This window comes from Etheostoma spectabile, chromosome 9, assembly GCF_008692095.1.
Source record: "Etheostoma spectabile isolate EspeVRDwgs_2016 chromosome 9, UIUC_Espe_1.0, whole genome shotgun sequence".
NCBI lineage: Eukaryota > Metazoa > Chordata > Actinopteri > Perciformes > Percidae > Etheostoma > Etheostoma spectabile.
Genome location: NC_045741.1, coordinates 1,949,461 through 1,958,201, shown reverse-complemented (window position 1 = coordinate 1,958,201; position 8,741 = coordinate 1,949,461). Strand labels below are relative to the sequence as shown.

Below are 8,741 nucleotides of genomic sequence, written 5' to 3'. Positions count from 1 at the left end.
TACTAATGTGTTGTGTGAGTGAAGATTTCTGCATCACTAAATTAATCAGAGATGGCAAAAGTACTCACTTTCCGTACTTAAGTAGAAGTACAGATACTTGTGTTAAAAAGTACTCTGGTAAAAGTGGAAGTACTGATTAAACTTCTTTACTCAAGTAAAAGTAACAAAGTACAGGCTTGGAAATAATAGCCTTGCGAAAGCTTCCTGAAGCACACAAATGTCACTAGAGAGACGCTGAGGAACTTCAGGGGACATGGAGGACATGTCTTTGTATGGCAAAGGCTACATTTGGATGGATGACAAATGGATGTGTGCCAATAGGCCTAAAACATAACATATATGATTATTATGACAGAGACTGGGACTCCAGGTTAATAAGATTCTGACTCATTAGCAAGATATGAATTCAGTTGTGATTCTGTGAGAATTCACTGATCCAGTTTTTATTTTTAATCTTTCCCCCTAACATAAAAATGAATCTACATTTATGTGTGTGCTCAAATACGGCTTCTGGAAATAAAATAAAGGATTAAAATATGAATGATTAAACAGACATTAATGAAGAAGTTCCCCAGCACATTGGCCAGGAGTCCTTCTTGATGCCTACTGTCTCAAACATTTCTTTCAGATAAGGTTGAGGATGATGGGAATGTCTTGCTGTTTTCTTCCTTTTCAATCGTGTTGCCATCCATACTACTATGTGCTAACGTTAGCGCCATCCATGCTACTATGTGCTAACGTTAGCGCCATCAAGCCTCAATGATTTGCTGTGAATTAATGCAGAATGCTGAATCTGTTGAGTTGCGTCAAATGCAACGTACAGTAGATGTATTCCCATCCATTTAGATTGAATATGGTATTGATGACGTAAACAATAATAAGGATAACTCCAGTGAAATGATGTGAAAGTTGAGAACTAGATTAGGACTGGATTAAAGCTGATTCTGGTGTCCAACTTGGCCCCAGGTGTGTCTGTTAAAACAGACGGAGACGACTTCTCTCTAGCTAAGTTTCCATCCACTTGTCAATTGAATTGCAGTATCTGAAGTTCGGTAAAAAACTCATGCGAATAAAGCAGGTGAAAGTGTTGATGCTTCATTAAGACCAACGTGCAAACTAGCTAACATGTGAAGACCACACCAAAACCACTAGCTAACATGTGAAGACCACACCAAAACCACTAGCTAACATGTGAAGACCACACCAAAACCACTAGCTAACATGTGAAGACCACACCAAAACCACTAGCTAACAGGTGAAGACCACACCAAAACCACTAGCTAACAGGTGAAGACCTCACCAAAACCACTAGCTAACATGTGAAGACCTCACCAAAACCACTAGCTAACAGGTGAAGAACACACCAAAACCACTAGCTAACATGTGAAGACCTCACCAAAACCACTAGCTAACAGGTGAAGACCACACCAAAACCACTAGCTAACAGGTGAAGACCACACCAAAACCACTAGCTAACTTACTTTAAATGTGAAGAATTATAGACCAAAAACAGGCTTAAGTGAACTGACAACATGAGTTATACGACTTACAGTTCTCAAAGAGGCACACACACAATCTCAGCTGGTTATCCTCCGGACAGCTAGTCCCCTTTTCATTTCTCTCACTTTTTTCTCCGTGTGGCGCGCGCACCCGCTCGCGGTGTGTGGCGCGTGTCCGCGCTATTGTCCGACATGACAACCTCTTGTAAAAACTAAAGTAACGAGCCAATTTTGTAAAATGTAAGGAGTAGAAAGTACCGATATTTGTGTTAAAATGTAAGGAGTAGCGTAAAATAAATAGTAAAGTAAAGTAAAAAATCATTTCAGAAAAATCTACTTGAGTACAGTAACGAAGTATTTGTACTTCGTTACTTCCCATCTCTGAAATTAATACTAGGCTAGTTCTTACCAAGAGATTAGTTGTTATTTAAAATTTACACACATTAACTTCCAGGTGTAACTGTTGTGTAGCTAACTGAGCCATCTGACAAAATTGTTAGTTTGCTCACGCTTAGATAAAAGATTAAGTAATAGAGTATGATTGAACCATCTGACCTGGAACTTGATAAATACTGTTAAATAACTTAAGGAGGGTGTGGCAAGGATTACCAATTATCAAAAAGCAGCATGACAACATGGTAAATGTAGGCTTGCTTGGCAAAAAGCTAAAAAAAAAAAAAATAATACAATTGCCAGCATTTACACTCTGGGAAATGAGAAGTAAAACAAAAGATAGAAAATAACAGTTATGTGTCCAGTCAGATTGTCCCCTCTGTGGGAAATGTGATAATGTGCATTATGTCAAATTGTGTAATCTTTTAGTTTCGCTTTTGTGCAATAAATGTCACTAAACAAACCTCACATTAAAAGAAATTATGACAACAACACTTTCTTAATGTATAAATAGCATCAGCCAGGTTAGCATCGTTGGTTATTTACATCTCATTCTCTGTATTCTGCTGTGTTTTCAGTATGTGTTTTCAGTATTCGGTTGTGTTTTCTGTGTTTGGTTGTGTTGTGTGTATTTGATTGTATAGTCCATTTGCAGCACACTTCTGTATTTGATTGTGTTTTGTGTTCACTGTGTTTTCTATGCAGTACAATGTGATGGTAAAGTTGTTGTCTTTAGGCCGCCTGGGTAGCTCACCTGGTAGAGCATGCGCCCATTTACGGAGGTTTGAGCGCCAGCGTCTTCTTTTGTCAGGCCGCTTCGAGCACTTCAGAAAAGTGCTGCTGTCGTCAAAGATAGAGCAGCACATTTGTGGGAGTACATCGGCCGGACACTGAATGTTGCTGTTGGGTGTTTATCACCGTACGTATTGTTAGCTTGTTGTTAGCTGTGTAGTCAACCCCTTTGTTAACGCAGAATGAAGTTAGCTGCCTGGCTAATGTTACTGTGATCATAGAAACCAAACACATGTGCAGCACTTCAAATCGCTGGGCTGAAAAGTGCTCCCCAGTGCCCTGCCAGCACTTTTCTACCAGAAAGAAATGCTACATGGACGCAACCTGCTCTCACTCCCAACTCGTCAATTAAGGACGCTCGGGCAGTGGCACTCAGCGTCAGATACGACGCAAAAGTGATACCAAGAGACCCAAACAAGTCTGTTTAGATAGGACGCTAAAGAAGACCTTTAATGTCAGTAACAAGCGCGTTTCAATAACAGCGCCAAAGGCACATGCCAAAGCGTGTGATGGGAGAGTGAGAATGTGTTGATGGACACAGGCCCTAAATTGCACTGTGCATTCAGCACTTACTTTGACATAACCTTAATATAGCCACATCCTTAATGGAAGATTTAATCTGATAATGGGGTAATTGCCGTTATAATACTTGTCTTTGTTTAATTACTTGTAAGAAGCATTACATAGCTATAAAGCCTGACTGAATTCACAGTTAGCTTCAATCATTGTGATATGTTAATAGGCATCATGCCTGGCTTGACAGTTGCTTGAAGGTGTTACCACTAACAGAGTGCAATGCTGGGCTATGACCTGTTGATAATAGTCAGATGCATCTCTATAGGCGCGAATGAGGTGAAAATGAGAATCGGATAGAAACGGCTGAGACCATGAGTATACAGTATGTTCATGTGGCATGTGCTGCTCTAAACAGATTTATTGGATTAGGCTCAGTACAGATGTAAAAAACATATATACTAAATCTCAAAGCTGATAGAATAAAGCATGGGTACGCTTGCCCTTAGCAGCCACTGTATTTAGTCTGGTAAAGCTTTTTAACTTGCTGGGTAAACTCAGCCACCCTATGCCCCTTCAAATAGCTGTGGAAAAAGCTCCTTCAGTGGCTGTTCAATTATTGATTGACAGTAAAAAGCTTGTGGGTTCATTAAGATCATAGATGTGCTGGGGGTAATGCTCCAAAACTGGGGTAACTGCACAGCACTTAGTCACAGATGGCCCAGTAACAGTGCTCAATAGCTGGGAGGAAGGAGCGCAGACAGGAGCCGAACCTGGTATTGGTGTACCATTAAACACTGAGCCAGACTGTTTCTGCTAAGGATCTGTGTATCTGCTTGAGGGGAGCTCAAAGCAACAACCACAGACAGCCTCCTCAAGGATTCCTTATAAACGTCACCCCTTTCTCTTGTTCGAAGGAACCCTCTATTTCGCGATGCTGAGTATGAATTAAGTCTGTCGTCTGCTAAAGCACATGAACATCCATATGGGTGATCAAATCAAAGCCAAATTCTTTTTGAGAAGGCAGAATGGGGATATGCCATGGCCAACACATCCACCCATATCTAAACTGAGCAGCAACAGCACCAAATGCCATTATCTGACAATCTTTTCTGATAGGGGCAGACACTGTACCTCGCGGGTGATTTATTGGGGAGTTTACATTTCAGGGAGTGAGGGTGAAGGCTGGCTGTGACACGGTGAAGCCAGGTAATGGGTCTTTCAGCGGAAGCAAGCGGAATATGAAATAAGAGACTACTTCATTAAAAAACCTGCTATCTAGGTCACATGAACTAACTGCATAAAGGGCACTGAATTATTAACTATAATTGGGGCACCTAGTTGAAAAAGATTGAATCAAATGAAGAAAGCTTTAATGGTAGGTTTATAAAAAGGATTCCCCCAAATACGTAAACAAGATAATATAATAAGCCACAGAAATACATCAAATTATGTCTGGTGACAACACACAGCATAATCATTGTTTTCTGGCTGTATGCAATAATCAAAATGTTAATATGAAAAGATTTCCTTGACTTGCAGCACTGTATGTTCATAATTAAGTCAGAGAAAGGACTTCTCCATTCCCCCTGAGGTAGACCAGGTTAAATTGAGTTGAAAATTAGATTTTAGCATCCCATGCAATAATAGCGGGGAGCTGAACTTGGGTATGATCTCTGTTAATAGAGTGAGAGCACAAGAGAATTTGGTGTTACGCTGTGAATAGAGGCAGAACAGGTGGAAACCAGGATCCTTTTCATGAACAGGCATGAAGTCAATTAGACAGGAGTGAGGGAGTGTGAAGAGTGGTGGGAGGAACATGTGCTTGTAGGCACAAGGAATCTGGAGCCCGTGTTTCGGTAGACGTCACCTGACAAGGATAAAGCAGACTTAGCCCTGTAAGAGAAAACTTATTCTGCTCCAACAAAGACAAGTTCAATTTCAATTATTGGAGACGGTATTCTGAGGAAGAAAAGAGGACAGATGAATGCCTTTTTTTGTTATCTTCCCAATCAGGCTTTTAGTCAAGATTTTAGCAAAAACAGGCGTATGCCAGTAATACCCGGGTAATACCAGGGTTGTTGCGGGGGCTTTTCTGAGCACAGGTATCTTCTGTGGTGTGAAGCACTTCTAAAACAGTCCTTTAAGCGTAATGCAGCCTTTTCTCGTTAGCTAGCATGTAGTCTCGGGATGGGAAGAAAACGTCATCTGGTTTATTGGCATTTCTTTAAACCAATCAATTCCATTTAATTCAATTCAATTCAATTTTATTTGTATAGCGCCGAATCACAGCAACAATTATCTCACAGCGCTTTTCAAAAAAGAGCAGGTCTGGTGATGTTATTTACCGAAACCCAACAATCAGAATCATCATGGGCGATGCCGAGCTCCGCAAAGAGCCACTGCAGAATAGTCGTGCAAGAGAAACGGAAAAGGAAAATACATGGATCCGGCGGAATTTCCTGCTGCACCGGAGCAATCCCCAAAAGTAAAACGCGAAGGATATGGACTGGCTGGCATGTTACCCTTCCCAGAATTAGCTTTCGAATAATTAACAACTCAAACTGGTTTTAAAGAGTGTCATGGTAGAGGTGAAAGGTTAAGGTCGGTGAATTTACATTTTTTTCTCAACATTTTCGGACTTTTTAAAGCTAGCGCATCATTCCTGCTCAATTGGGATTTGTTGACATGAAGAAGATTTGATTTTCACCAGACTTCTCCCTAATCTACTTTTCACAATATGAATCAATACTTTTCAGAAACATAAGGTCTTATTCACGAGCATTATCGTCATTTATACTATGAATGCATACACCGTAAATGAACATTCATAGAATATAAAAATTGTGGAATATTTGCTTTTTGTGTTTAGTATTCAAACACCATGCCCTAAATAAAACTTTTTCACAAAAGACCGGTATTAGTGCAATAAGTGCCATTTTGTATTCAGACGATGTAAAGAAGAATTGACAACTGACCACAGTTCCACTTATACATCTTCATACATCAGCATGAAATATTTCAACCATTCATACACTGTGATGCATCGTCACGTGCACAAATGAGATTATTTACAACATTGTTGCCGCTGTGGGGGTTAGAGAGCGTCTTTCAATCAAACCCTGTTGTCTTTAACATTCCAAACATGCAATTAAGCTAATTGGTAAGATGAAGCTTTGCAATTCATTGTGGAGTATGATGAGGGGTAGACCTCATCAGTCTCCTTTCAGCCCAATTCATTGGTCTTTCATTGTAATCTGCTTCACTAGGCACACTCTTGCTCTCCCCATTATGACTATCCCCAGTGGAGAGCCTTTTCCTGCATTACACTGTAACAGGCTTGTTAATAATACATTAATGAAGAGCTGCTCCTCCAGATTAGGTGGTGGCCCCTTTATAATGGGGAGCTGGAGGAGGGCCAGGCAATAACCTCAGTGTTGTAATCTAACCTTGGGTTAAATAAGCTTTTGTTAGTGAGAGAGAGTGAGAGCATGAGAGAGAATGGGGGCTGGGGGGTGTGAGGGTGCCAGAGAGCACTCGCCAAAGGAAATGTAAATGACTCTTTTGTCTCAGACATGGGTGAAAATATGAAACGGTGAGGAAGCAGAACTAAAGCTCGGTGCTGTTTGTGGGCATCCGTACATAATGGTATGGTGAAAACACAATTACCAGATACTTTAGGAGATGACAGGTGATTGTTGTTCCCTGCTTGCGAAGTGCTGTAGATTGGGTGAAATGCGGCAGTGTCAGCAAGTGCGTGGCAGGGATCATTCCTCATGTGTCAAATTCCCCCCGTTCTCCGTGAGTGACGGTGCACGCTTGCACACAAGGTGTACTGCTCTAGGTTTGGAATCCCTGCTTGCAAATGTATTCTGATGCTAGCAATCAACAAACAATAAATACGGGAAAAATGCCAAAGAGTTTGGCTTAAATATTTTAAATACCCTCTGCTCTTTTTGAATGGTATTCCACTCTGAGGATATACTCGTCTTGTCTGCGTGCTGTTTTGGCAGCATCTTTTCCCTGTCTGTCTCCTAATAGAAATCTTGATAGAAATATCAGAAGGAGATTTTAATCACAGGGGTGTTGTGCATGCTTACTTATCTGAACCACAAAGGAAGAAAGAATTTCCAGCCGGCGCTGTCACCCCTTTCATACAGCAGCCTCTGTCAGGGAGAAATGTGCCTTAAGACACATCTCCCATTCAGGCTATGTAACACTTGCCAAACTGCAGCAAACTTAACAGCAGCTGAGAACAAACGGAATAAGGAAGCAATAGGAAAATAAGATTGAATGAAATGTTTCCTAGAGTCAAATACAGTATGTTAAAGGAGAGCCTTGAGAGAAAACAGTCAGGAGGAGAAGGTAAACACAACCATTAAATTTCTAACTGAGACAGAGTGCACAGGGAATTTGGATGGTGCTTTTTTGTCTCCCTCTTTCTCTTCCTCCCAACCCAGTCTTTGTTTTGTTTTGATCCTTCGGGGGTTTTGACAATTTAAAATCCCCTACTCAAGTATTTAATTTGAACATCTAAGGATGAAACAGCCACTGGTTTAGAGGAGTGAAACCCATGTCTCCCCAACCCTTTCTGCTCCTTCACCTAAACGCACAAATCAAGGCGGCATTGTAGTGAAATCGACCTGAAAACGTGACGTCCCCCTCTAGAAAGTTACTGCCAAGAAACTCCACTATAGGTCACTCCAAGACATCTCTTCTACTTTTGTCTGTAATAAATAAATAACAGCACAAATAAAACTTCAAGATCATGGATTAAAGAAAATAAAGAGCAGCTGCTGGAGTAAAGTCAGTCATGTTCAATTGAGCCCCGTACAACCAATGTTCTTTCTAAAGTTGGGGTAATTTGAAGCTCCCTGATGTTTTCATACAGGCCTTTTCTACTTATCTCCACATAAAAGCAGCAGTTCAGAAATTGTTGTCCCAAAGTAAGTTCTAAAAGACCTTCAAATCATTAAGTATGAGTTTTCAAAGAGCTGCCGATTGAAAGCCAATGGGAAAGTCCTCACACTTTTATCTTGGATGTTAAAGAAAAATATGAGGATCTTGAGCCTGGGCCTTTCAGATAAGTGAATATATTTAATTTTTGAAAGAATCACAGAGTTGGTGTCTTTGGTCCTCATGCCTACTGGGACCAAGGCGTGAAGAAGTCAAAGTTTTTTTTTTTCTCCCCCCTCTCTCTCCATCTCTCACCCTGCTGTACTCATAAAGAGGAATAGGCCCTGAAACCTCACTGGGCCCCTAAGTTGATTTATTTATCAGGTCTACTCTGCTCCCGAGTGATGGCTGTGTGTGATGGATACCCAGGGGTGGGTCTTTGCAGAGCATCCCCTCTCGTCCTCTAACCCCCCACCCCCCTCGCTCCCTCGTCATGTCATCAGAGCTTACGCCTGACACTGCGCTTTCATCGCAGGGCACGGCTTAGGCCCTTGCTCCTAATGAATGCAGAGCTGGGCTGCTAGCATTTGCAAGAATGTGACTGACCAGGATATTAAACACAGACAGGTTAGGTTTCACATTCCCTCA

The 8,741-nt window shown here is 41.2% G+C and overlaps 1 long non-coding RNA gene across 1 annotated transcript in view; it reads right to left on the bottom strand.

The window, feature by feature from the left end:
• Window positions 1-8,139: 8,139 nt before the first annotated feature.
• The window catches only part of LOC116696142 (uncharacterized), an 11,304-nt gene continuing 10,702 nt past the window's right edge, over window positions 8,140-8,741 (bottom strand). The window contains exon 3 of the long non-coding RNA XR_004333632.1: window positions 8,140-8,150. This is a non-coding gene — a long non-coding RNA (uncharacterized LOC116696142). The remainder of the gene's footprint in view (window positions 8,151-8,741) is intronic.